The sequence below is a fragment of the Staurois parvus genome, unplaced genomic scaffold (genome assembly GCF_062004578.1).
Source record: "Staurois parvus isolate SC_StPar_1 unplaced genomic scaffold, SC_StPar_1.0 ptg000209l, whole genome shotgun sequence".
NCBI classification, from domain to species: Eukaryota; Metazoa; Chordata; class Amphibia; order Anura; family Ranidae; genus Staurois; species Staurois parvus.
This window is the reverse complement of record NW_028318005.1, coordinates 9,786,482-9,814,164: the sequence shown is the minus strand read 5'-3', so window position 1 is coordinate 9,814,164 and position 27,683 is coordinate 9,786,482. Positions and strand designations below refer to the sequence as shown.

Genomic DNA, 27,683 nt, shown 5'->3' with positions numbered 1-27,683 from the left:
TTTCCTGTAGAAAACAGAGTTCCGTTCTGCAGCTACCCCCCTCAGCATGTGCAGGGCTGTGCTGACATCTGATGGGTAGAGGGAGGTGATGGCTCTGCCCTGGAAGAGGACCTGTCTGCCTGTGTGTGGGCTGATCCGTCACATTACTGGCCTCCACATCCCCTCTGCAGGGAGGAGGCACTCAGTGCCCTGGTGAGTCCTTTATGTAGATAATTATGGGGACATGAAGGTGACATGAGAGGACAGGGAGTGCACCGCCTGTAAATCCTGCATGGATAGCAGGTGAAGCATGTGTCCTTCCACCCTAAACTGAGAGTTCAGAGTTTGGTAGACATTAGTGAGATCTCTACGTTGAGTACCCAGGTCTGTACACCTGCTGTGCTCATTATGAGGGGTTCACACCATTCACGTGCTGAGTTCCTGGGTCTGTACACCCGCTGTGCCCATTATGAGGGGTTCCCACCATCCCTGTGCTGAGGTCCTGGGTCTACACCCGCTGTGCCCATTATGAGGGGTTCCCACCATCCCTGTGCTGAGTTCCTGGGTCTGTACACCCGCTGTGCCCATTATGAGGGGTTCCCACCATCCACGTGCTGAGTTCCCGGGTCTGTACACCCGCTGTGCCCATTATGAGGGGTTCACACCATCCACGTGCTGAGTTCCCGGGTCTGTACACCCGCTGTGCCCATTATGAGGGGTTCCCACCATCTACGTGCTGAGTTCCCGGGTCTGTACACCCGCTGTGCCCATTATGAGGGGTTCCCACCATCTACGTGCTGAGTTCCCGGGTCTGTACACCCGCTGTGCCCATTATGAGGGGTTCCCACCATCCCTGTGCTGAGTTCCTGGGTCTGTACACCCGCTGTGCCCATTATGAGGGGTTCCCACCATCCCTGTGCTGAGTTCCTGGTTCTGTACACCCGCTGTGCCCATTACGAGGGGTTCCCACCATCCCTGTGCTGAGTTCCCGGGTCTGTACACCCGCAGTGCCCATTATGAGGGGTTCCCACCATCCCTGTGCTGAGTTCCCGGGTCTGTATACCCGCTGTGCCCATTATGAGGAGTTCCCACCATCCCTGTGCTGAGTTCCCGGGTCTGTACACCCGCTGTGCCCATTATAAGGGGTTCACACCACTCCTGTGCTGAGTTCCCAGGTCTGTACACCTGCTGTGCCCATTATGAGGGGTTCCTACCGTCTCTGTGCTGAGTTCCCGGGTCTGTACACCTTTTGTGCCCATTATGAGGGGTTCCCACCATCCCTGTGCGGAGTTCTCGGGTCTGTATGCCTGCTCTGCCCATTATGAGGGGTTCCCACCATCCCTGTGCTGAGTTCCCGGGTCTGTACACCCGCTGTGCCCATTATGAGGGGTTCCCACCACCCCTGTGCTGAGTTCCCGGGTCTGTACACCTGCTGTGTCCATTATGAGGGGTTCCCACCGTCTCTGTGCTGAGTTCCCGGGTCTGTACACCCGCTGTGCCCATTATGAGGGGTTCCCACCATCCCTGTGCTGAGTTCCCGGGTCTGTACACCCGCTGTGCCCATTATGAGGAGTTCCCACCATCCCTGTGCTGAGTTCCCGGGTCTGTACACCTGCTGTGCCCATTATAAGGGGTTCACACCACTCCTGTGCTGAGTTCCCAGGTCTGTACACCTGCTGTGCCCATTATGAGGGGTTCCCACCGTCTCTGTGCTGAGTTCCCGGGTCTGTACACCTTCTGTGCCCATTATGAGGGGTTCCCACCATCCCTGTGCGGAGTTCTCGGGTCTGTATGCCTGCTGTGCCCATTATGAGGGGTTCCCACCATCCCTGTGCTGAGTTCCCGGGTCTGTACACCCGCCGTGCCCATTATGAGGGGTTCCCACCATCCCTGTGCTGAGTTCCCGGGTCTGTACACCTGCTGTGCCCATTATGAGGGGTTCCCACCGTCTCTGTGCTGAGTTCCCGGGTCTGTACACCCTCTGTGCCCATTATGAGGGGTTCCCACCATCCCTGTGCTGAGTTCCCAGATCTGTACACCCGCTGTGCCCATTATGAGGGGTTCCCACCATCCCTGTGCTGAGTACCCGGGTCTGTACGCCTGCTCTGCCCATTATGAGGGGTTCCCACCGTCTCTGTGCTGAGTTCCCGGGTCTGTACACCCGCTGTGCCCATTATGAGGGGTTCCCACCATCCCTGTGCTGAGTTCCCGGGTCTGTACACCTGCTGTGCCCATTATGAGGGGTTCCAGGTTGGCGGGGACAAAGCTAGGCACTATAGTAGGGAGATCTCAATGCAGGAGGTAAAAGGCTAGCCATGCACTGTGAAATCTGATTGTATGACCTCATTTAGGGTCACCATACAGGTTACAATGTGACTATACAGTCATTAGACTTCCCAACACCATGAATAATGAGCACTCACTGAATGAAACCAATCGCTCTGTATCCGGGCAGGCCATTGCACTACATAATTGATGGTAAATGTAAAGGAGATTGTACAATTAGATTGTGCAGTGTATGGTCAGCTTTAGGAAACCATTGGATGACTCTGAGCGCCAGGCTCCACCTACAACTGCAAAATCACATTAACGTCAACTGACCCTATTGGAAACTGGAAGTGTACAAGAAATTATAAATGGATGATTGTCCTGGAATCCCTGTTATGCCCCGGGGGTCTCATCGGGCCCTCCGACTCCATCACTGCATAGGACGTCTATAGGTCAGGTAGGTTCTATTGACGCACTGATACCCTCTTTTTTTTATTGGTAGATACCGATACTTTGCGCTGCGATTTGCATACATACAATATAAATGGGCGCAAATCGCACTGCAAAGAACCGCATGTGACTTGATCAGGAATGTGGTGCGATTCCTTGTCCAAACTGCATGCGGTTTCCCACACAGCCAGGCTTGTCATAGTTACTTTGAGCCTGAGTTCACATAGGAGGGGTGGGGGAAACCTCCCTGCACTGATCCCCGCTATCACTCAACGAAAAGCTGCTTCACAGGTCTGGGGATTATCCTTGGGGGTTTCTCTTCTCCCTTTGCAGGGATAACAGTACAGGCTAGACAGCTACTGATTGGTCAGCACTCTCCATGTGACAGTGCTGACCAATCTGAAGCCACCTAGCCCATACAGTCATCCCTGCAAGGAGAGGCGAGAAAGCTGCAGGGATTGCAAATCCCCAGACCTGTGAAGCAGCTTTTCGTTGCGTGACAACGGGGATCGGTGCAGGGAGGTTTCCCGCACCGCTCCTGACAGCAGGGATCGGCAATCTGGTACAGCCGGACCGGGGGGGGGGGGATGAGGAGGAGGTCCAGTGGATGGCTGGAACTGTTGGAGGCTGGGGAGAGAGCCATGGGAGAGGCAGGAGAAGCCAAAGCCGCAGCCACTGATGTCAACAGTCAGATCAGGAGCTGGTGGAACCTGCCATGCAGGGAGGTTTCCCCCACCCCTCCTATGTGAACTCAAGCTCAAAGTTACTATGACAAGCTTGGCTTCACACAGGAGCAGTGGGGAAACCGCATGTGATTTGGACAGGAATCGCATTGCATTGCATTCCTGTTCAAATTGCATACGGTTCTTTGCATTGGGATTTGCACTCAGTAATTTTGTGCCACAAAGTATTGGTGTCCGGTATTGGGAGCATTTTCACCAGTACGAGTTCTCTGTATCGGCACTGACACCTGTATCGGCACTGGTGCATCCCTATTAGGTTCTAGGGTTACATTGGGAAATATGTATCATGGTGTTGTTTCCCTTGCGGTAGATACCAGGAGATTCTGCAAACACAGGATAAAACAAAGAAGGTTAAGAAGGAAGACCGAGACCGGCAAAGCATCCTGAGGAACCCGGGGGTCGTCACCGTCAGTAGACACAGCAAGGAGGAGCTGTGCCAGCATCTGGCTCAGAATGTTGTCTACAAGGAAGGTAAACCAAACCACAAAGGATGGCGCTCTACCGGACCTGGGAGCACTCACTGACATCCATGTGCAGGCTGCTGGATTCCTTCGAAGTCTTCAGTGCAGGGCTGCCCTGTCCTCTTCCTGCTGCTGAACTTCCAGCGCTGTGGGAGGATAACCGCCTTAAAGCGGAGCTCCACCCAAAAGGGGAAGTTCCGCTTTAAGGATTAAATTTAATTTTAATTTTTCCAGAGCAGCCTGTTTTTCTTTGAGGTTTCCTGTGGGTTTTTCTTTATATCCCGAAGAATTCTTCTGGCAGTTATTGCTGCAATCTTTCTTGGTCTACCTGACCTTAGCTTGGTATCAAGAGATCCCCGAACTTTCCCCTTCTTAATAGGTGATTTAACAGTACTGATTGGCATAGTCAAGGCTTTAGACATCTTTTATATGTCCTTTTCCATCTTTATAAAGTTCCATTACCTTGTTACGCAGGACTTTTAACAGTTCTTTTCTGATCCCCCATGGCTCAGTATCTAGCCTAGTCAGTTCTTCCACGTAAGAGCTAACAAACTCATTGACTATTTATACACTGACACTAACTGCAATTTAAAAAGCCACAGATGTGGGACATTACCTCTAATTGGCATTTTAGCCCGTGTGTGTGTCACCTTGTGTGTTTGTACCAAGGCCAATAATAAATAGCTTCATATGATCATCATCCTTCAGTAAAAGGGCATTTTTTGGCATGATCAGTCATATTTTCAATATCAATGCAAAAATTTCACAATTTCTGCCAGGGTATGCAAACTTTTGAGCACAACTGTGTGTGTGTGTGTGTGTGTGTGTGTGTATATATATATATATATATATATATATATTTATTTTTTTTTTTTTTTTTTTTTTTTTTTTTCTTAAATGTCTGTCTTTTTTTGTTTATATAATCAAAAACCCCAGTGGTGATCAAATGCCACCAAAAGAAAGCCCAATTTGTGTGAACAAAAATTATATAAATTTTATCTGGGTACAGTGTTGCATGATGACACAATTGCCAGTTTAAATTAGCACAGTGCTGAATAGCAGAAAAAAAAAATGGCCCGGTCATGAAAGGGGTAAAATCTTCCGGTGCTCAAATGATTAACTAAACTTCGACTTTAGGACCGGTTCCCATGGTTCTGCACGTTTCCATGCAAAAAAAAAAAAAGGTATGGCAGGTGCGACTTTTAACCCCTTCACTCCGGCCGCACACAAATGTGAGCCCTGCACGCTCTCAGCACACGTCTGGTACTCACGGAAAGGTCCTGGTCTGCTCTTTCGATCGGAACCTTTCCTAATCATGTGACCGCCGTGGCGACGCGTCACGCCAGTCACATGATCCCTAAAACACGCCCCGCCTCCCGTCTTCTGAAACTCTTAAAGGGCCGGGAGGTGCCGGCGGGAAGGGGTTAAGATCGCTTCGCACCAAATCACTGTGGTACCATGTGTTTTGGTGGCTGTGAATACACCCACGTTTCCAAGATGCACGGGGGCAAATCTGTAGCCAGCAGCACGTCCCTGTGCAGTGTGGGAAAACACGCACTTCCACGTATGTTCCCACACCGTGATTGGTGTGATCCAGCAGCCCTTAATGTTCTTCTATTTAGATCTAGAATAAAGATGCAGAATGATTAGGAGAGTATTAATAAAGAGTAATTGGGGAGGTAACCCCCCCCCCCCCCTGCTATTTTTACAATTGGCATCTTGTGTGTTACTCTTTGAGGCACCTTTTTGAAAGTCCAGGTGTTGAGTTTTTCTCTTTTGAATATTTTAGATCTAGAATACCCTTTTTATTTTACTGACTACAGCATTATTCTGTTTTTTTAGGTCCGATCCTTGCCATTAACAAACCACAAGGACTGTCGATCACAGGTACACACCCATTGTATACAACAGTAATGACAGCCTGTCCCCACTCCACATTGATGTAAACCAGAGATCGGATCATGAACCTTTAAAGCTGAACTCCGGGATTAGCAAATATGGTCTAAATACGTTCGCCCTGTGTATTCTTCCTGGAATCTTGCTGTGCTTTTGTGTATTTTTTTCACATTTGTGCAGTATTCCAGAGTGAAACTTTGGCTTCCTGTAATAAAGACCAGTCACTGCTGCTCTTTCTCCTTGTGCAGGGTGACTGGTCTCGACTCCGCCCCCTCCTGTTTTCTGCATGCAGCCTGTAGTGGATGGGGCTTTCTGGGTCCCTCCCACAGCTCTGCTCTCTACACGGGCTATCTACAACACACTGATGATGTCACCACTACATTTCCACAGTAATATCCCGGTTTTTAAAGGCGTTTGGTGCACACAAATGGATTTTTATTCAATGTGGTTATTGAGGAATATATTAAAAAAAAAAATTTTTTCTGCCAACTTTAAGGCTTCGTTCACGCCTGGGAGTTTTTGCAATTTCAAAGCGCCCTGCTAAAATGACAAATCGCACAACACGAATTTCAGATGCCATTCATTTTAAAGGCACCTAAAAACGCAGTGGGGTTCTGTGATGATTGTCATGCAATAAATCGTGCTGCAATTGCATCACGTAAAGCTCGTTGCCCAAAAAGGAGTTTCTTTTGGGCGACAAGCTTCGCTGTGATTGTAGCGCGAATTTCTGCTCTACATTTATGGCAGAACCGCACCACGCTTTTGGGTGCCAGTAAAATGAATGGCATCTAAAAGATCGCATCACAAAGAAAGATCACGTCACAAAGTGAAGTGCAACGTTTCGGAGCCTAGCAGGACCCCTTCATCAGGCATTTGAAGGGGTGACGAAGGGGTCCTGAACGACTCCGAAACGTTGCACTTTTCTTTGCGATGTGATCTTTTTGGAATGAAAACCTTTTTGGACCATATCGAGATCCGTGCTGTGCTGGCGAATATGTACGTTTAACACAGCAAACACTTTACTCCTGCGCTGGGAAAGGACTCAGTAGACCCAATAGGAATGTTCTGGAATTTTCTGGAATATGCACTGCTTGCTGCCCTCAACAGACCGGGGTCCGAATACACTGGATACAAATGGAGAAACAGAAAAAGGGCGCACCGACCTAGTGCATTATCGTTTAAAATAATTTATTAAAGAAACAAAAATAGGTATCATACTCACAATGGACATAATAACACAGGCATGTCAAACTGAACAAGATGTATGATCCAAACAACACGATGGAGCCCTGGATGACCAACTGGCTAATGTGTTTCGAGGGCACAACCTCTTCCTCAGAGCCAACCTTTGTGAGTATGATACCTATTTTTGTTTCTTTAATAAATTATTTTAAACAATAATGCACTGAATATGTATGTTTTCCTATGGTGTTTCCAGTCCCAGCTGGCAGTCAGTACAGCGCCCTCTATTGATGAGCCGTACTGCCAGGAATGTGTGCGAAGGGAATAGTTATTGTCAGTTAAGCAGAGAGCTGTGAAAATCATGGGCGGAATCACGCTGATTCTGCCTGCGACTCAAAACTCCCAGTGTGAACGGAGCCTAAAGTGTAAGTTCAACCTTTTAAGAGACAATGAAAAGGTGAACTTACACCGTACAGCCTCCCCACCTTCCCCCTGGTCCCCTCTGTACTTACCTCTTTGTGTGATGAGCCATCAGTGCCCAGGCAGCCAGTATAGCAGTCTGGTGATTTGAAATCTCTGCTCTTCTCTGTGCATCACTTCCAGGATGGATCAGAATGGTTCTGATTGGTCAGCACCAGCACAAAGCATCCATCCTGGAAGCCCTGCAGAGAGAAGAGGGAGAATCTCTGGAACACTACACCGGCTGTGTGTGTACTGACAGCTCATCAGTACAATGGGGAACGGGAGGTAGGGTGTTGGGTCACCCTTTTTTTTTTTTTCTGAGAAGTTGAACTAAACCTTCAAAGGATCTAAAGCCAATTGTTTGGTTTTTTTGTTTTGTTTTCCTTTTTTAGATGGAGTGCAGAATACTGGGGAAATTCACCCTCTCTATTTGTCCTGATGACCATCTACACTTGGACAGAAAGTAATGGGAAATTTTTACAGCTGTCACCGAAACAGGAATAGTGAAGACATCTTCCAATGGGGACACCAGGTGATTTCCTCTTACTTCCTTTGTCTCCTTGGGACAGGAAGTGAAGAGAAATCTCCCCAAAGGGACGTGTGTGATGTCAGCTGTCATCCAGCATGTAGCAATGTATTAGACTGGGGTTAGACCAAACACGAATTCTTCTGCGCTCTAGGACCCAGACGGGTGGCACATAGATGGAACCAGAACTGGAAAAACAACGACCACCAGTGCTTCAAAGGTTGTGCAGCTCCAAACAAGGCTGGGGAAGCCCGACCAACACTACAGAGCGAAATAAAAACGAGAAGCGCACAAACCTTGCGCATTACCTCAGTAAACACAAATTTATTAATCAGAAAGGTACTCACAAACAGCGAATAAAATCAGGCATGTCAGTCCTCACAGGGACTTCAGAGATAGAGAGCTCTGATGAAGAAGGTTTGGCCTTCGAAACGCGTCAGCTGAACTGAGTGCTTACCCCCACGATGGGACTCGCGCTGGCTCTCTATCTCTGAAGTCCCTGTGAGGACTGACATGCCTGATTTTATTCGCTGTTTGTGAGTACCTTTCTGATTAATAAATTTGTGTTTACTGAGGTAATGCGCAAGGTTTGTGCGCTTCTCGTTTTTATTTCGCTCTGTAGTGTTAGACTGGGGTTAGAGCAGTGTCTGTATTGGCCAATCAGATCCTTCCCTGTATGGCGGTGGTGTCATCTAGTTTCATTTCCTGTTAACAATGTTTCCTTTATCTGCAGGAACTTCAGAGGAGATCTCTCTGGTGTCTCTACTACCGGATCTACAGCAGTTGTTGGAGGTCAAACCTGAACTGCATGTTGTGAAAGCAGCACCTAAGTACATATGCGATATTATTATTTTCTGTGTATGGTAGTCACATTCTTACAGCCTCCAGCCAGAACTCCGGCTTTCCATGCAGTCTTGCACAGTTGTATACAGGGCCGGGACAAGGGGTGGGCAGGAGGGGCAGCTGCCCTGGGAACTGTGGTCATGCATAGCTAGTAAGCATGCAGATTAGTGCTCAGTTTTTTTTTTTTAACTTTTTTTTTGGGGGGGGGGATTCTTGCTGACACATAATGGTTATACATCTTGGAGGGGGGGTGCAGTTTGGCATGTTTCACCTGCCATGTTTTTTTGACGGGTGTCAAACTGGTGGCCCTCCAGCTGTTGCCAAACTACAAGTCCCAGGAGGCATTGCAATATTGACAATTACAAGAATAACTCCCAAAGGCAGAGGCATGATGGGACTTTTAGTTTCTCAACAGCTGGAGGGCCGCCAGTTTGACACCCCTGCCCTAGGCTCCAGATTACCTCCTCGTCTGGACTGAAATCGCTTCTTCTGATTTCACTGCACACTGTGAGCGTCTCACAATGTGCATTAGAAGCTGCAGCAATTCAAATAGAGCCTGCCTCATTTTCTGAGTGGAGGACATCCAGCATCATCTAGCACTTTTCTCCCCAGCCTGACTGTTCCTGGCCCACCCCTTCAATCTCAGGAATTCAGTTTTTACAATCATGGAGCCTCAGCATTACATGTAGGCATTACCTAGGGCGATCTGCATGCAAACACAGCCCACCTAGCAACACCCATCAAGGTATTTTGACATTTGCATAACTCCTCCCAAGAGCCTCCTTCAAAGTTTCTCATCAGTAATGTCACAAACGAACATCGACTTGACTCCACTAACCATTAGAAAATGAAACAAATGTGCCAAAGAAATAACATTTTCAAAAGGCATTCTAGTGATGTATGGCCATCTTTATGTCCCACCCCACCAGACGTAACCCATATGAGTGCACTTCTGTAGGATGGCTGTCATCTGTTCTCCTCAGGGTGGATAAAAATCAATGATTTTTTTTAAAAAATCAAAAAAAATCTGCTTTTTTTTTTTTTATTTAAATCAGATTTTTTTGATTTGAATTGGATTTTTTTGATTTGAATTGGATTTTTTTGATTTGAATTGGATTTTTTTGATTTGAATCGGATTTTTTTGAATAAAATGCTTTTTGAGGAAAATATATTACCATCCAAAGGTTATTCCATCATGAAATAAAGATTAGTTTTTAATTTATGTAGAATAAGGCTGTATATGTTTAATTTTTTTGGTAAATAAATTCCATGAATCCATTCACAATGTCATGCTCTTCCAGAGGTTTTTGTAAGATTATTGGGCAGTTTCTCTGCCTACAAGATATTATCACAGATGCTTGGTTTACTTTTGCAGTTCTCAAAACTGAATTTGACTCAGCGGAGATCACATGCCTCTTCTTCACAGCAAAAATGTTATAACATGAACAGAGTTAAGAAAAAGACCTCAATCCTAACTTCTACAAACCTATGAATACAGAATCAACCCCTGCAGTGCTAAGTTTCAAGAAGTTCAGTGAATAGAATAGAAACAATATTTTTCTGATTGTTTGGAATGGAATAGATCTGCACAAGAAGAAAGTGAAACTAAGTGTGAGGAGGAAGGGCTGACAGTCTAAGTTTCTTAAAATATATATATTTTGTTTAGCCAAATTAGTTAACAAACATGGATGTCTGTTTAAGCAAATAACATATGCTGGAATGTTATTGTTTCAGTTGAATAAATCTATTTAAATTGTTATTAAGGTAATGATTTCTCCTTCCTAAGTACAACAGAAAAGTTGTCCAAATATGAAAGATTAACCTATTAAACTGGGGATAAAAAAACTAATATGAAAAGTTGTTATTCTAAAAATCTTCATCTACTTGCATATTAAAGTTATACCAGCAAGAATTAGTCTTTATGTAGAAAACTAGGATTTAAATCAAGCCTTACTGACTAGTGATTTAAATCGTGATTTAAATCAGTTTGATTTAAATCAAATCCACCCTGGTTCTCCTTGTCTGTCCTGTAGGGAGAGCTCCGGGCTCGTCCTCCTCTCCACCTGCCATGTGACAACCAAGCACTTTGAAGATTTTTATTCTCGGTGTCGGAAAGCAAAGAAACCATTTACAGCGTTCTGGTGAGTTTGTGTCTTCAAGTCCTGTAAGTTATACCCAAGATGTGTGAGCATTATGTACGATGCCAAAAGAATCCAAGTGAGCCCGTATAGGGCAAAGCAACAACTGAACTCGGGCATAAGTAAATATTGCCTAAATACATTCGTCATGTTTATTTTTCCTTGTATTTTGGCGCGCTTTGTGCATTTCTTCAAGATCTCTGCAGTATTCCAGTGTGAAACGTTGGCTTCCTGTAATAAAGACCTGTCACTGCTGCTCTCTCCTTGTGCAGGGTGGCTGGTCTTGTCTCCGCCTCCTCCTGTAGTTTATTGCAGGCAGTCTGTAATGGGTGGAGCCTGCTGGACCCTTCCCACAGCTCTGCTCTATGCATAGGATTTGCACAGCACAGTGATGATGTCACTGCTACTTTTACAAAGTAATATCTGGCATTTAGTACACATAGTGGTTTTATATAGTCCATTGCTACTGAGGAATATATTTGAATGAAGGTTTTTGTGCCAGTCTACTCAGCGTCTTGTACTGCCGTTCTGCGAAGAAGCATAAATAACACCTACCTCTTAGATTGTAAGCTCCCAGGCAGGGGTAGAGTGACAACTCATGGGGCCCCTGGGCAATAGGGGATCATGGGGCCCCTGTGTCCTTGGACAAACTGAAAAAAGCCTATGAAAAAGGTACCAGGGGCATCTCATGGGGCCCCCTACTGACCCCGGGCCCTCGGGCAGTGCCCGAGGTTCCAAATGGTCAGTCCGCCCCTGCTCCCAGGACCCTCTTGTATTGAACTGTATTGTTGCTGTATTGTCTCCCTTTATATTGTAAAGCGCCAAGCAAACTGTTGGCACCATAAATCCTGTATTATAATAATATTTCCAGATACAGGGAGCATGTGACCTGCAGCAATGGTGATTGGTCGCACAGCCACCAATGATGTCACATGGAGGCAGACAGAGAGTCTAAGCCCTGTGTAAGCTCTAGACTCAAACACAGGGCTTCATTTCTTTGTTTCTGGCAGCCAAATAGAACAGTTGAGGGGGCAGCTAGATGAAGCTGTTGCTTTGCTTTGCATGGGATCTCTTTAAGGTTTTAGATTTTTTTTTTGGTTCCTCACAGTTAGCAGAAGCATTGTCCGCATGCTGTGTACTCTTGTTAGCCCAGATTCTGTTGAAGACAGCAATACACATGCTGAAAGTTGACCGGTTCCTGCTGAACTGGCCAACTTTTGGTACATGTGTACTGGGCTTTAGTTGGCCATTAGGCTGCTTATCTGATAGAACTGTTAGACAACCCAATGACCATCTGAAGGAGTGAACACAGCAGGCTGACAACGCTGCTGTTAATGGCAAGGATGAGCCTTAAGGTGGGAATACACGATTAGAAAATCGACCGATCGGTCATCCGACGACCAAGAGGCGTTTGTTCGTTGGTCGAAATCGTGGCCCACATTAATTATCTAAAAAAAATCGTTCGTCGGGCAATGCGTACTGTTGACGTCTTCTGTACAAGTGGAAGTGATGCGGTGTGCGTGTGACCTTGTAGCCACGCCCTTCCGGACAGAACGAGCGATATACACAACAATTACCAGCAATGAGTATAATATTGTTTATTACATGACCTACATACATAAATAGTGATACATAATATATAATCTGCAGAATTCTGGTTTCATTATTTCATTAGGACAATCTACTTTTAACATTTGGATTTTTCCTTGGTGTTTACGAAGATTCCTTGGACATAAACATCCGGGTCATCTTCTGTTTCCGCTCATGCGTGATAGCGTTTGATTGATTTGCTTCGTACGACCGTCATACCACCGCATAGAAAATCGGCCATTCGTATGCAAAACGACAAAATGTTTTGTTCGCAATATCGTTATCGTTTAACACATCCTGCTCATTATTTCAGGTACTTATATAGCGCCATCAATTTATGCAGCACTTTACATATATATTGTACATTCACATCAGTCCCTAACCCTCAAGGGGTGTACAATCTAAGGTCTCTAACTCACATTCATACATACACATACTAGGGACAATTTAAACAGGATCCAATTAACCTACCAGCATGTCTTTGGAGTGTGGGAGGAAACCAGAGTACCCGGAGGAAACCCACGCAGGCACAGGGAGAACATGCATACTCCATGTAGTTAGTGTCGTGGCTGGGATTTGAATAAAGACTTCTTATGAATAATGGCCTCTTATTTTTCAGTGTGATCACTTTGGGAGTGCCAGACCCAGCGGAAGGGGATGTAAAAGTATCTCTGAAGGAGGAAAGTATTAAAGATCTAAGGCTGGTAAGTTGATTTGATGTCTCATTGGATTTGAGCAGCTTGTGGCCCTTTGGGGATTGAAGCTGAACTCCAGTCTTCCCTTCAGTCTTGTTGTACAGCTCCTCTCCTGTACTGTAATTGCTTACTCTGATTTCACTGCACACTGTGAGCTTCTCCTAGTGGCATCCCGAGGCAGGTGCGGGGGGTGCGGTCCGCACCGGGTGACACCGACTGCAAGGGGTGACACCGGACCCGCTCCACAAAAAGGTAAGTTGTAAAACAAGCCGACAATTGTCAGCTTTCTTTACAACTTACCTTTTCTTGGAGCGGGTCCGGTGTCACCCCGTATAGGTTGCATGCGGACGATCCTGCGGGGTGACACCGGTGTATTGGCAAGATGTGTCTCCCATGTAGATATGTCCCCCTAAAGCAACTGCGCATGTCCTGATTTCAGGCACGATCAATCGATGATAGGGCTACTGCTATCATCTATTGAAAGTGCCTGAAACCGGGACATGCGCAGTTGTACCGGACCCGCTCCAAGAAAAGGTAAGTTGTAAAGAAAGCTGACGATCCCCGCAGGATGGATTGGATCTGCGGATTGAGCATAATGGATTGTACTCCGATCCATTATGCTCAATCTGCAGATCCGATCTATTCTGCGGGGATCGTCGGAGGGGGTCTCACCAAGTGTTACCGCACCGGGTGACACCAGCCCCTGGCTTCTCCCATTGTTCATTAGAAGCAGGTCACATGGGGCCTGTCTCGTTTTCTGGCTGGAGGACATTCAGCACCCTCTAGGCCAGCGGTTCTCAACCTGGGGGTCGCGACCCCTTTGGGGGTCGAACGACGCTTCCACAGGGGTCGCCTAAGACCATCAGAAAACACATATTTCCGATGGTCTTAGGAACCGAGACACCGCTCCTCTAGCCGTCTCCAGGTGTGGGCGGGATGACATGCCGCCCCTGTCATCTGGACACACCCCGGGATCAATCCTCGCCTGTGATTGGCCGCCGGAACTGTAGCTCAGGAGAGGCACACAGGCGGCCAATCACCGGCGAGGAGGTGGAGCTTGGAGAGGAGGAGCCGAGCGGCACCGCGAAGATCGAGCGAGTGAAGAGGAGGAGAGCGGCCGGAGAAGTAAGACAGCTGACAGGTAAGTGTCGGTACCATGGGAGAGGGAGGGAGCGAGCGAGCCCAGGCTGGAGCAGGGGTCAGCAAGGTAAGTATCATTGGTGTCAGTGGGAATAGTGCCCCGTCATTGGTGTCACTAATACCAATGATGGGGCACTATTCCTCCCACTGACACCAACGATGGGACACTATTCCTCCCACTGACATCAATGATGGGGCACTATTCCTCCTACTGACACCAACGATGGGGCACTATTCCTCCCCCCACTGACACCAACGATGAGGCACGATTCCTCCCCCAAATGACACCAAGGATGGGGCACGATTCCTCCCCCCACTGACACCAAGGATGGGGCACGATTCCTTCCCCCCACTGACACCAAGGATGGGGCACGATTCCTTCCCCCCACTGACACCAAGGATGGGGCACTATTCCTCCCCCCACTGACACCAAGGATGGGGCACTATTCCTCCCCCCACTGACACCAAGGATGGGGTACAATTCCTCCCCCACTGACACCAAGGATGGGGCACAATTCCTTCCCCCCACTGACACCAAGGATGGGGCACTATTCCTCCCCCCACTGACACCAAGGATGGGGCACTATTCCTCCCCCCACTGACACCAAGGATGGGGCACTATTCCTCCCCCCACTGACACCAAGGATGTGGCACTATTCCTCCCCCCACTGACACCAAGGATGTGGCACTATTCCTCCCCCCACTGACACCAAGGATGGGGCACTATTCCTCCCCCCACTGACACCAAGGATGGGGCACTATTCCTCCCCCCACTGACACCAAGGATGGGGCACTATTCCTCCCCCCACTGACACCAAGGATGGGGCACTATTCCTCCCCCCACTGACACCAAGGATGGGGCACTATTCCTCCCCCCACTGACACCAAGGATGGGGCACTATTCCTCCCCCCACTGACACCAAGGATGGGGCACTATTCCTCCCCCCACTGACACCAAGGATGGGGCACTATTCCTCCCCCCACTGACACCAAGGATGGGGCACTATTCCTCCCCCCACTGACACCAAGGATGGGGCACTATTCCTCCCCCCACTGACACCAAGGATGGGGCACTATTCCTCCCCCCACTGACACCAAGGATGGGGCACTATTCCTCCCCCCACTGACACCAAGGATGGGGCACTATTCCTCCCCCCACTGACACCAAGGATGGGGCACTATTCCTCCCCCCACTGACACCAAGGATGGGGCACTATTCCTCCCCCCACTGACACCAAGGATGGGGCACTATTCCTCCCCCCACTGACACCAAGGATGGGGCACTATTCCTCCCCCCACTGACACCTATGATGGGGCACTATTCCTCCCCCCACTGACACCAATGATGGGACACTATTCCTCCCCCCACTGATACCAATGATGGGGCGCTATTCCTCCCACTGATACCAATGACGGGGCGCTATTCCTCCCACTGACACCAATGACGGGGCGCTATTCCTCCCACTGACACCAATGACGGGGCGCTATTCCTCCCACTGACACCAATGACGGGGCGCTATTCCTCCCACTGACACCAATGACGGGGCGCTATTCCTCCCACTGACACCAATGACGGGGCGCTATTCCTCCCACTGACACCAATGACGGGGCGCTATTCCTCCCACTGACACCAATGACGGGGCGCTATTCCTCCCACTGACACCAATGACGGGGCGCTATTCCTCCCACTGACACCAATGACGGGGCGCTATTCCTCCCACTGACACCAATGACGGGGCGCTATTCCTCCCACTGACACCAATGACGGGGCGCTATTCCTCCCACTGACACCAATGACGGGGCGCTATTCCTCCCACTGACACCAATGACGGGGCGCTATTCCTCCCACTGACACCAATGACGGGGCGCTATTCCTCCCACTGACACCAATGACGGGGCGCTATTCCTCCCACTGACACCAATGACGGGGCGCTATTCCTCCCACTGACACCAATGACGGGGCGCTATTCCTCCCACTGACACCAATGACGGGGCGCTATTCCTCCCACTGACACCAATGACGGGGCGCTATTCCTCCCACTGACACCAATGACGGGGCGCTATTCCTCCCACTGACACCAATGACGGGGCGCCATTCCTCCCACTGACACCAATGACGGGGCGCCATTCCTCCCACTGACACCAATGACGGGGCGCCATTCCTCCCACTGACACCAATGACGGGGCGCCATTCCTCCCACTGACACCAATGACGGGGCACCATTCCTCCCACTGACACCTATGACGGGGCACTATTCCTCCTGCAAAATTACAGTTATGAAGTAGCAACGAAAATAATTTTATGGTTGGGGGTCACCACAACATGAGGAACTGTATTAAGGGGTCGCGGCGTTAGAAAGGTTGAGAACCACTGCTCTAGGCCTTTCCTCCCCAGCCTGACTGTCCCTGGCGCAACCCTTTCATTCATTGGATTTCAGTTTTTTCCAATCATGCAGGCTCAGGATCACTTGGGGGTGTTACCTAGGGGGGTCTGCATACAAATAAAGCCTGACTCGGAATGCCCACTGCTCCCACTAATCAATACACTTTAATATTTGCATAACTCCTCCCAAGAACCAGCTCATTGTTTTCTTAGGCACTGAAGGCTCTTGAGAGGAGTACTGAAGCAGGGGGCTGTGGTGTATTTAGGAAACTACTGTATGTACAGCACCTTGTTGGCCCCTCACAATAGCCATGATCTGCCTGCACTGCATAGAGAAGCACAGACACCCAGTGATCGTGTCACTGGGTCTAAAATAAGGTATGCAATGAAAAGATTTTATTTAAAAATGTCATTAGCATGTTGCTGGGGGAAGGAGGTATGAAATAAGCAGATGTGTTGAGTTATTTTTCTGTGTAGATGCAGTTTATGATTTTTGTACAGGTCATTCTAGTGACTGACCTATCCAAAGGGAGCCTGGAGAGAAGAGAATTGAAGGAGACGTACATTCTATAAGGTTCTGGACTCTGTGGATGGTTGTTCTTTGTTACAGCTGCAGCCCATGAAAGGTACATCATAAATGCTCTGTAGGCTCAATGATAGTCAGTGGTGAGACGTTTGCATGTCCTGGAACCCCTGTACTGCTCTATGTAACAAGGACAGAGGACAAAGGCAGCGCACCTGTGGTTGAAGGCCATGTACAGTATATTTTCAATGAGTGCGTAGTGCTCTAACCTCTTGGTGCTGGCGCCTCCCGGCCCTTTTAAGGGTTTCAGAAAACTGGGAGGCGGGGTTTAGGATCATGTGACCGCCGTGACACGTTGTCACGGCGGTCACATGATCGGGAAAGGTCTCGATCGAAAGTGGAGATCGGGACATTTCCGTGAGTACCAGACATGTGTCCTGGGAGCGTGCAGGGCGTGCACTCTCAGCACATATGTTCTTTTTTAATAGAACGCAAATGTGTGGCCGCTCGGCGTCTAGGCCCAAACGCCGGCAGGCCGGACATTTGGGTTCGGCCGGCATGAAGAGGTTAAATGTAAATCCAATTGCTAAAATCACATACAAGCTTTTCAAATCTGCAACTTTTCATTCTAATAATTCCTGCTGATCCTGCCATGAATGTACTTGTGCAGGCACTTCCTGTTACAGGGCGACAACGCTCTGTCTTTGTCTACCAGTTGTGCTCCTATGTTGTCACACTGTAACACGACCTCTTACAGAGATTACAAGTGGCTGTTTGAACCCACATCACACAGGCATGGTCTACTGCTGTCATCAGGAAACCCACCCTGAGAAATGTTATGCAGCCATCACTGGAGTGCATGTAGACAGGAAGAAGCTGCAGGAGATCAGAAGTAACAAAGGATACATAAAGATTGTTTTATCCAGTTTACTAACGTTTACAAAAAAATAGTAAATGCACATTATTTAGCAGGTAAAAGATGTGCATTTCTTTTGTTTTTTTTTTTTTATTCCCCCCCCAATGTGTTGAACATAATTTACAGCAGCGGTGTCCAAAATTTCTAAATAAAGGGCAAGATTACTGTCCTTCAGACTTTAGGGGGGCTAGACTGTAGCCGGTAGGAGAAACAGGCGTCCTGGTGTCAGTGGAGTAAATGCTACACTGTTAGTATTGGGAGAGTAATAGTGGTCCTTCATTGGTGTCAGTTGAAGCAATAGTGCCTCATTATTGGTATTCGTAAGAGAAATAGTGCCCCATCGGAGGTATCAGTGAGAGGAATGGTGCCCCATCATTGGTGTCAATGGGAGGAATAGTGCCCCATCATTGGTATCAGTGGGAGGAATAGTGCCCCATCATTGGTGTCAGTGGGGGGAATAGTGCTCCATCATTGGTATCAGTGAGAGGAATAGTGCCCCATCATTGGTATCAGTGGGGGGAATAGTGCTCCATCATTGGTATCAGTGAGAGGAATAGTGCCCCATCATTGGTGTCAGTGGGAGGAATAGTGCCCCATCATTGGTATCAGTGGGAGGAATAGTGCCCCATCATTGGTGTCAATGGGAGGAATAGTGTCCCATCTTTGGTGTCAATGGGAGGAATAGTGTCCCATCTTTGGTGTCAGCAGGAGGAATAGTGCCCCATCTTTGGTGTCAGCGGGAGGCATAGTGCCCCGTCATTGGTGTCAGCAGGAGGCATAGTGCCCCGTCATTGGTGTCAGCAGGAGGCATAGTGCCCCGTCATTGGTGTCAGCGGGAGACATAGTGCCCCGTTATTGGTGTCAGCGAGAGTAATAGTGCCCCGTCATTGGTGTCAGCGAGAGGAATAGTGCCCCGTTATTGGTGTCAGCGAGAGGAAGGGTGCCCCGTCATTGGTGTCAGCGGGAGGAGTAGTGCCCCGTCTTTGGTGCCAGCGGGAGGAGTAGTGCCCCGTCTTTGGTGCCAGCGGGAGGAGTAGTGCCCCGTCTTTGGTGCCAGCGGGAGGAGTAGTGCCCCGTCTTTGGTGCCAGCGGGAGGAGTAGTGCCCCGTCTTTGGTGCCAGCGGGAGGAGTAGTGCCCCGTCTTTGGTGCCAGCGGGAGGAGTAGTGCCCCGTCTTTGGTGCCAGCGGGAGGAGTAGTGCCCCGTCTTTGGTGCCAGCGGGAGGAGTAGTGCCCCGTCTTTGGTGCCAGCGGGAGGAGTAGTGCCCCGTCTTTGGTGCCAGCGGGAGGAGTAGTGCCCCGTCTTTGGTGCCAGCGGGAGGAGTAGTGCCCCGTCTTTGGTGCCAGCGGGAGGAGTAGTGCCCAGTCTTTGGTGCCAGCGGGAGGAGTAGTGCCCCGTCTTTGGTGCCAGCGGGAGGAGTAGTGCCCCGTCTTTGGTGTCAGCGGGAGGAGTAGTGCCCCGTCATTGGTGCCAGCGGGAAGGGTATTGCCCCGTCATTGGTGTCAGCGGGAGGAGTAGTGCCCCGTCATTGGTGTCAGCGGGAGGAGTAGTGCCCTGTCATTGTTAATGAGAAGAATAGTGTCCCATCATTGGTGTCAGTGAGGAGAATGTGGGTGTCCCGTTGTCTGTCAGGAACTACAGTATCCCCCACTGTTCCTGACAGTGAAGGGAAATAGTGTCCCAAGGGCCGGATAAAGCCAAGAAAAAGGCCACATCTGGCCCCCGGGCCGCAGTTGGGAGACCACTGTCTTAAGTGACCTAAAAATGGAATTGCTCCTTTTGGGGAGGATTATTTGCATTTATCATTATTTTATATTTTTTACTACTTTTTATTTGCAGTCTTTAAAGACCAGCTGCTGGTTCAATGCACCCTGAAGTTTTGTCCAGTACTTGGCGATCACACGTACAGCATGCGGGTAGCAAAGATTTTGGGAAAGGACATCTATATCCCCTTTGATGTGGCTCTTCCACAAACTCAGGTAGATGCTTGGCTGATTTTCTTAAAGAGTACCTGTCACATTTCCAGTATAAATAATGTTCTAGAGCCAGTATACAAAATCTTACAACGTGAAGCGTTGCTGCTCTTTGCCGAAATGTGAACTCCAGGCAGATATAAGACACAATTGAATGCAGCTCTGTTATCATTCCGTGTATTTTGTAACCCCTTCCAGCCCAGCCCAGGGTCTCTGTATCAGGGTCTTTATGCCTGGTGGGTGGGAAGGACCAGCCGATCGTGTGATCATTGCAATTGCCTATCAGTGGTTATGTGATTGTGAGCCAGTCCTGCCAGCTTCCAATCATTAAGGGCTCATGTACACTGCAGCTGATAAACTGACGTTCAGGAGCCATTCGGCATTTTTTTCTGCAGCCCCTGAACTCTCCTTTATGTTTTCCTATGTGTCCATGTACACAGAGTCGTTTACAGTCATTTACAGGCAGTTGAGTTTACAGTTGTTTTTTTAAACGCACCAAACTGGAGTAGATTTTACCAGCGTTTCAAACGCTTGTAAACGTGGTTAACTGCGTTTATAAGCATTTGCGTTTAGAAGCATTTTTTTAACTGGTCCATATCCAGATGCTGTCCAGAGCCTTTTTTCATCATCAGAAATGCATGCAAAGTGTTTTCACTTTTTTACTGTTTTTCAGTGCATTCTGGGCGTTTGGGAAGGTCTCCTGAGGTTATCTTTTAAAAATGCTTCTAAACACAAACGTGCATAAACACGGTATGCAAACGCAGCTAAACTGACGTTTTTTTAACCTACGTTTTACAGCAGTCAGTTTCCATAGTTCAGAAGAGTTTTCCAAACACCCCGTGTACATGAGCCCTTATAGAGACCAAAGGCTGTCTTTGACAGCTTGGTCACTGTGCTGGGTATACGACGTGAGCACGCCTTCAATTCATAAAGCTCTGCCTTCCACGGACGCATATATGAGATGTGTGGGTTCTAAAGCCCACTCATTTTGCATTACGTGAACGGCAAGAGGTTAATGTAAGCAGTGTAAGTGCCTGAATGTGACTCAGTATCAGCATCTTGTAGTTCCTCAAACAGCAGAGCTCAGACTGGGAGTAAGAGAAACAGCATAAAGGAGGCAGTAATGTTTGCTGCATTTCCTTTTGCTGTGGCGTATCCCGATAGGAGGAGAGAGTGAAGTGCCAGAGTTCAGCCTATCAAACCTACTGCTTTTCTATTCACTTTTCAGTCACGGGGGGTGTAGGGGAATAAGGTCTGTAAGTATTAACTACTGCAATAAAAAAAACAAAGGGCAAACGTGAAATTCTGTTTGAAACTGGACAAATCTGCCACAGAGACATTTGACATGATTCAGAAAGTTTATGGCAATACTGCAATGAGTTGGTTGAAGTGTTTTGAGTAGCACATGTGCTTCAAGAGCAGAAGAACATCACTGGAAGACGAGGAGAGATCAGGAAGACCTTCAACAAGCTCAACCCTCGAAAATGTCGAAACCAATCGGCAATTTGTGCATGATGATCATTGGAGAACAATCCACAACATTGCTGCCATTGTCGGTATATCATACGGCAGTGTTTCTCAACCTTTTTTTCAGTTTAGGCACCCTTAAAAATGATGGACAGTCCCAAGGCACCCTTAAAAATGATGGACAATCCCGAGGCACCCTTTTAAAATGGACAGTCTTGAGGCACCCCATTCTAAAAGTGAAATGTTTTATATAACGCAGCAACATCCACACATGTAGGACACCCAACATTAGAGGGGATTCATTCTTCCAAAGCAAATACACTTTTGCACACTGGTACTGACTAGTATTCCCATGTTTCTCCTCTCCCTCAGTTTTTCTCCATCACTGAGCTAATGTGACCCCAGCACTGATGGAGGGGGGCAGGGAAGGGTCAAACTAGGATGCTGTGCAGGCAGCTGACATCCTGCTTTTCAACTGATGATGTCATTGGTTGTCAGGATGCTGGCACCTAGAAGGTCATAATGTTGCACAATGAAAACCCTGTGGCTTTGTGTAACTAAAAGGCAGGCTTGTATACAAGTTTTGGGCAATTTTTAGGCATTTGGCCAAGGCACCCCTGAAGAAACATGAAGGCAGTCCAGGCTATCCTCGTGTGATTTGAACATGTGACATGTGTTGGTTATGTGTTAGAGAAGACACTGGTAGCTTGTGATGAGGCAGAACTCTGCCTTTACTTGTGTGGCTTAAGTTACAAACATACAGAACACATTTCAGCAAACTGTGACAGCAGACATCTTGGTTTGAGATGAGAGAGAAGAATAGAGAACCAACAAGTTTTACACATATGCACAACTAATAACCTTAGTGTACAGTGCCATCTACTGGTCAAGTGATATTAACATACAACACTATATATAGTACATTATAGTACATGCTGTTGCATTCCCAACAACATGTTGCTGCCAAGTTCGACCCCAGGCTGCAATTATCTCACTTCTGCACTCACCAAATCTAGCTCCTGCAGACTTTACCCTCTTTGTAAAGAAGAGATCCAAGAATAGCAGAAGGTGCTTGATGCGCTTTGAAAAGAAGACCTCCAGGACACATTCCAGAAGTGACCGGAACACTGGGAGCGCTGTATTGCTGTGCAAGGGGACTATGTTGAAGGTGGAAGTGTGTGAACGTAGATAAAGTACTTTCTTGTAAACAGTGGTAGTCGCCAAATCTTTTGATACCATCTCATCTGTATTGTAGCTGTAGGTATATGCCTAGAGTTCTGCTTTAATATTTGTTTAAAATTATGTTTATGACGAGACCTATAATAAAAAATAAACACAAGAAAATTTATTTTTATTTAATAACTACGGCATTGAAGAGGAAAAAGTGATGATAATCATTTAGACCCTGTTGGCATTCCAGACTCATTTGGAGACATAATTTCACTTCAGACAGCCAAAATGAAAGCTCAACTCTAGGCAAATGGTCACCCAGTCAGGGCAAAAGTAAACAAAACAACTCGGGCTGCAGGGGTGAGCCTGGGCTTTAAACTCCAACCAAAATGTATCTCTAGCTTTAGATGGCTTGAGGAAGAATTGCATTTCTGTCAGGCTTTTATTTCTGCCTGTGAACCTGTTTGATAGACTTCCCCCTTAATTCCTGTTCACCAAATAAAAGGGATTATCACCGTGACAGAAAGGCGCAGATAGTAAACCATTTCAGATGTTCTAACCCCTCTTCACGGCTTAAATTGTATTGTTGTTTGTGTCCCTATTGGAGACATTTCCCATCCTAATAAATCATCTCAATAGGAAAACCTATCCATTGTATTTATCCAACACCAGAGAAGTTTACTGAACATTGTGGTAACAAACCGATTCATGTTTGTCTTGGTTTTCTCCAGCGGGTAGAAGAGAGGATTCTTCGTAAGATGCATTTTTCAAGCCAGCTGATGCATCGGATGCCTCTTCACCTCCACCTTCACCAGCTGTTCATGCCAAAGGATCCTCGAGGGAGGTACCCTGCACATATCCAGGCTCCACCCCTGCCCTTCTTCCAGCGGACAATGGAACTCTTGGGACTTAGGATGCAAAATTAACCTGCTTGCATTAAGCATGGTTTCATCTGCAGATGGATTTCAGGATTGTCTAAGCCAGCAATGGGTAAACTACGGCCCGCGGGCCGTATACGGCCCGGCGGACCTTTTAATCCGGCCCGCGGAGCTAGGCTCCCGCTAGGCTCCTCTCACAGTCCGCCCTGAAGACCGGTGTAGCATGAAAATCTGTCTCCTATGAGGATCTGTCCCCCTCGACGTATCTGCGCATGTGCCGGAGATCGCCGATCGGCTGCTAATGCCTGAAACTGGCACATGCACAGATACGTTGAGGAGGACAGATCCTCATAGGAGACAGATTTTCATGCTACACCGGAACGGCGTGGGAATACGGCGATAGGAACGCGCGGAGCAAAGGTAAGTGAATTGACACAGGGGGGACTTGGGGACTTAATATGGGGGATAAATTACTATGGGGGATGAATTACTATATGGGGGATGAATTACTATGGGGGATGAATTACTATGGGGGATGAATTACTATGGGGAATGAATTACTATATGGGGGATGAATTACTATGCTTACTATGGGGGAATATTACTATACTTACTATGGATGACACATACACATCATTCATCTACTCTTGGTCCGGCCCCCGGGTCCAATATATGAACCCATTGCGGCCCTCAAGTCAAAAAGTTTGCCCACCCCTGGTCTAAGCCATTTCCAACTGTATCATGATTTCACTGTGGACTTTTAACTGTAGCTCCCTGCAGAATATATTTTTTGGGGACAATTTGAGTGATCCCAAAACACATACAATAAGTAGCCTCGTTTCTGGATTTACAAAATAGTTTTTTTGTTTTGTTTTGTTTTGTTTTTTTTAACTGTAATGCAACTTAAAATGACAGTGTCACTTCATGCTCTTAATTATGACTTCATTGTTTTTTTAACACATAAACACATGTAATGATAAAACATCACCTTTTCTAATGTTGGCTTCCAAGCATAGGTTGATGTGACTGTGGGCAAAATAAAATAAAAAGATGTGCAATACCATATAGATAAAGTAATAGAAGTACCACTCCTCCACTAAAAGTTCAGAATGGGATTTTATTTAAAAATCTTCATAGGAAAGTCAACGTGTTTCAGGTGCTGTAAGAGTCCCCCTTTGTCAGGGCTGAGAAGGACCTAAAATCTGAACCGTGGACCATGCAATAACAGAGGTATGGACAATATCCATCCCCTGTCTACATGTGTGATTTCACTGCAGAATGAACAGTGTTGTCACCATTTTAACCACTTCCCGTCCAGCACATGTCCATAAACGGCCGGGCGGGAGCAGTGCAGGAGCGGGTTGCCGTTCATAAATGGCGCCCGCATTTTGAGCCTGTCTGTGCTCCATGGGAGCGCGCAGCACCGCAATCCGGTGTCTGCTTTGTCGTCCGGACACAGCGGAACACTGATCGCTGTATGGGACCTCAGTGATCACATGAATAGTAGTAAGCAAGATGTCACTTCCTGACATCATTGCTTACTACTAGTGAAATCTGTGAATGATCACAGAGATCACACGCTACAAGGCTATTCACAACAGCCTTGTACCATGTGACAAGCTGTGACCAATTGCAGCTCTCGCAGTAGGAGAAATGATTGCTTTTACAGCCTTTATGGTGTATTAAAAAAAAATCTTCATCAAGCAGTATATTTAAAAAAAAAAATAATAAAAATATTAAAAAATAATAAATTATACATAATTAAAATAAATGATCATTTTTGGTTATACAGTGAAGGAAATAGAAATTTGATCCCCTGCTGATTTTGAATGTTTGCCCACTCACAAAGAAATGATCAGTCTAAAAATCAAATGGTGTATTGTAACACTGAGAGAGAGAGAATAGTAACAAAAAATTCGAAAGAAATGCATGGCTAACAAATGATGCACTGATTTGCATGTTCACGAGGGAAATAAGTATTTGATCCCCTTCACAAAACACGACTTAGTGCTTGGTGGCAAATCCCTTGTTGGCAATCACAGAGGTCAGACGTTTCCTGTAGTTGGCCACCAGGTTTGCACACATCTCAGGAGGGATTTTGGCCCACTCCTCCTGGCAGATCTTCTCCAAGTCCTTAAGGTTTGGTGGCTGACGTTTGTCAACTCAAACTTTCAGCTCCCTCTACAGATTTTCAATGGGATTAAGGGGTGGAGACTGGCTAGACCACTCTTCTTGAGCCACTCCTTTGTTGCCTTGGCTGTGTGTTTTGGGTCATTGTCATGCTGGAACACCAATCCAAGACCCATTTTCAATGCCCTGGCTGAGGGAAGAAGGTTCTCACCCAAGATTTGATGGTACATTGCCCCGTCCATCATCCCTTTGATGCAGTGCAGTTATCCTGTCCCCTTAGCAAAAAAAACACCCCCAAAGCAGAATGTTTCCACCACCATGTTTGACAGTTGGGATGGTGTTCTTGGGGTTATAGGCAGCATTCCTCTTCCTCCAAATTTGTTGAGTTGATGCCAAAGAGCTCGATTTTGGTCTAATCTGACCACAACACTTTCAACCAGTCCTCCTCTGCATCATTCAGATGTTTAGTGGCAAACTTCAGACATGTGCTTTCTTGAGCAGAGGGACCTTGTGGGCACTGCAGGATTTCAATCCTTGTCAGCATAGTGTGTTACCAATTGTTTTCTTGGTGGCTGAAGATCATTGACAAGATCCTCACATGTAGTTCTGGGATGATTCCTCACTGTTCTCATGATCATTGACACTCCACGAGGTGAGATCTTGCATGGTGCAACAGACCTAGGGAGACTTACAGTTGTTTTGCGTTTCTTCCATTTCACAAATGATTACACCAACTGCTTGGTGTTAGTTTGGTAGCCCAGTCCAGCCTTGTGTAGGTCTACAATCTTGTCCCTGACATCCTTGGACTGCTCTTTGGTCTTTGCCATGGTGGAGAGTTTGGAATCTGATTGTTTGATTGCTCCTGTGGACAGGTGTCTTTTATACAGGTAATTAAATGAGATTAGCAGAACTCCCTTTAAGAGACTGCTTCTAATCTCAACTTGCTACCTGTATAAAAGACATCTGGTAGCCAGAAATCCTGCTGAACGCATTTCCTTCACTGTATCCGGTTTAACCTACCGGGCACTTTTACCCCCTTCCTGTCCAGACCAATGTTCAGCTTTCAGCAGTCTTATACTTTGAATGACAATTGTGCGGTCATGCAACATTGTACCCAAACTAAATTTTTATCTTTTTTTTTTTTTTTTTTTTTTTTTTTAGATAAATAGAGCTTTCTTTTGGTGGTATTTAATCACCAGTGGGGTTTTTATTTTTTGCTAAACAAACCAAAAAAGACCAAACATTGTTTTAGTTTTTTAGCTTTTTTAGTTTTGTTATAAAGTTTTTAAAAAATTAATTTGTCTCCTTCACTGATTGGCACAGATAGGCTGCACTGATGAGGAGTCACTGATGAGGCTGCACTGTTAGGTGGCACTGATTCAACTGATGGGCAAAATGAACAGCCTCTTTACCTTTAGTAAATCAACCCCATGAAGTTTCCTGATCTGACTGTAACCAGCTGGATCAAGGATCCCGATCCTGGACTCTAAGGCCTGGTTCAAACAAGTGCAATGCGTTTTTGAGGAGATTGTGCCTAAATGGTTAGCACTTCCACCTGGCAGAACTAGGGTCATTGGTTCGTATGCCAACCTCGGCACCACCTGCCTGGAGTTTGCATGTTCTCCCTGTGCCTGCGTGGGTTTTTTCCGGGTACTCTGGTTTCTTCCCACACTCCAAAGACATGCTGGTAGGTTAATTGGCTCCTGTCTAAATTCGCCCTAGTATGTGTATGAATGAATGTGAGTTAGGGACCTTAGATTGTACACCCCTTGAGGGTTAGGGACCGATGTGAATGTACAATATATATGTAAAGCGCTGCGTAAATTGATAGCGCTATATAAGTACCTGAAATAAATAAATTTGAAGTGCAA

The 27,683-nt window shown here is 47.0% G+C and overlaps 1 pseudogene across 1 annotated transcript; it reads left to right on the top strand.

The window, feature by feature from the left end:
• The first annotated feature begins 13 nt into the window (after positions 1 to 13).
• Positions 14 to 27,683, top strand: LOC149461152 (mitochondrial mRNA pseudouridine synthase RPUSD3-like; annotated as a pseudogene). Its single transcript, XR_016312942.1, has 9 exons — positions 14 to 192; positions 3,751 to 3,911; positions 5,744 to 5,788; positions 8,701 to 8,797; positions 10,844 to 10,951; positions 13,158 to 13,242; positions 17,258 to 17,382; positions 20,034 to 20,173; positions 23,536 to 27,683. The product of XR_016312942.1 is annotated as a mitochondrial mRNA pseudouridine synthase RPUSD3-like (transcript).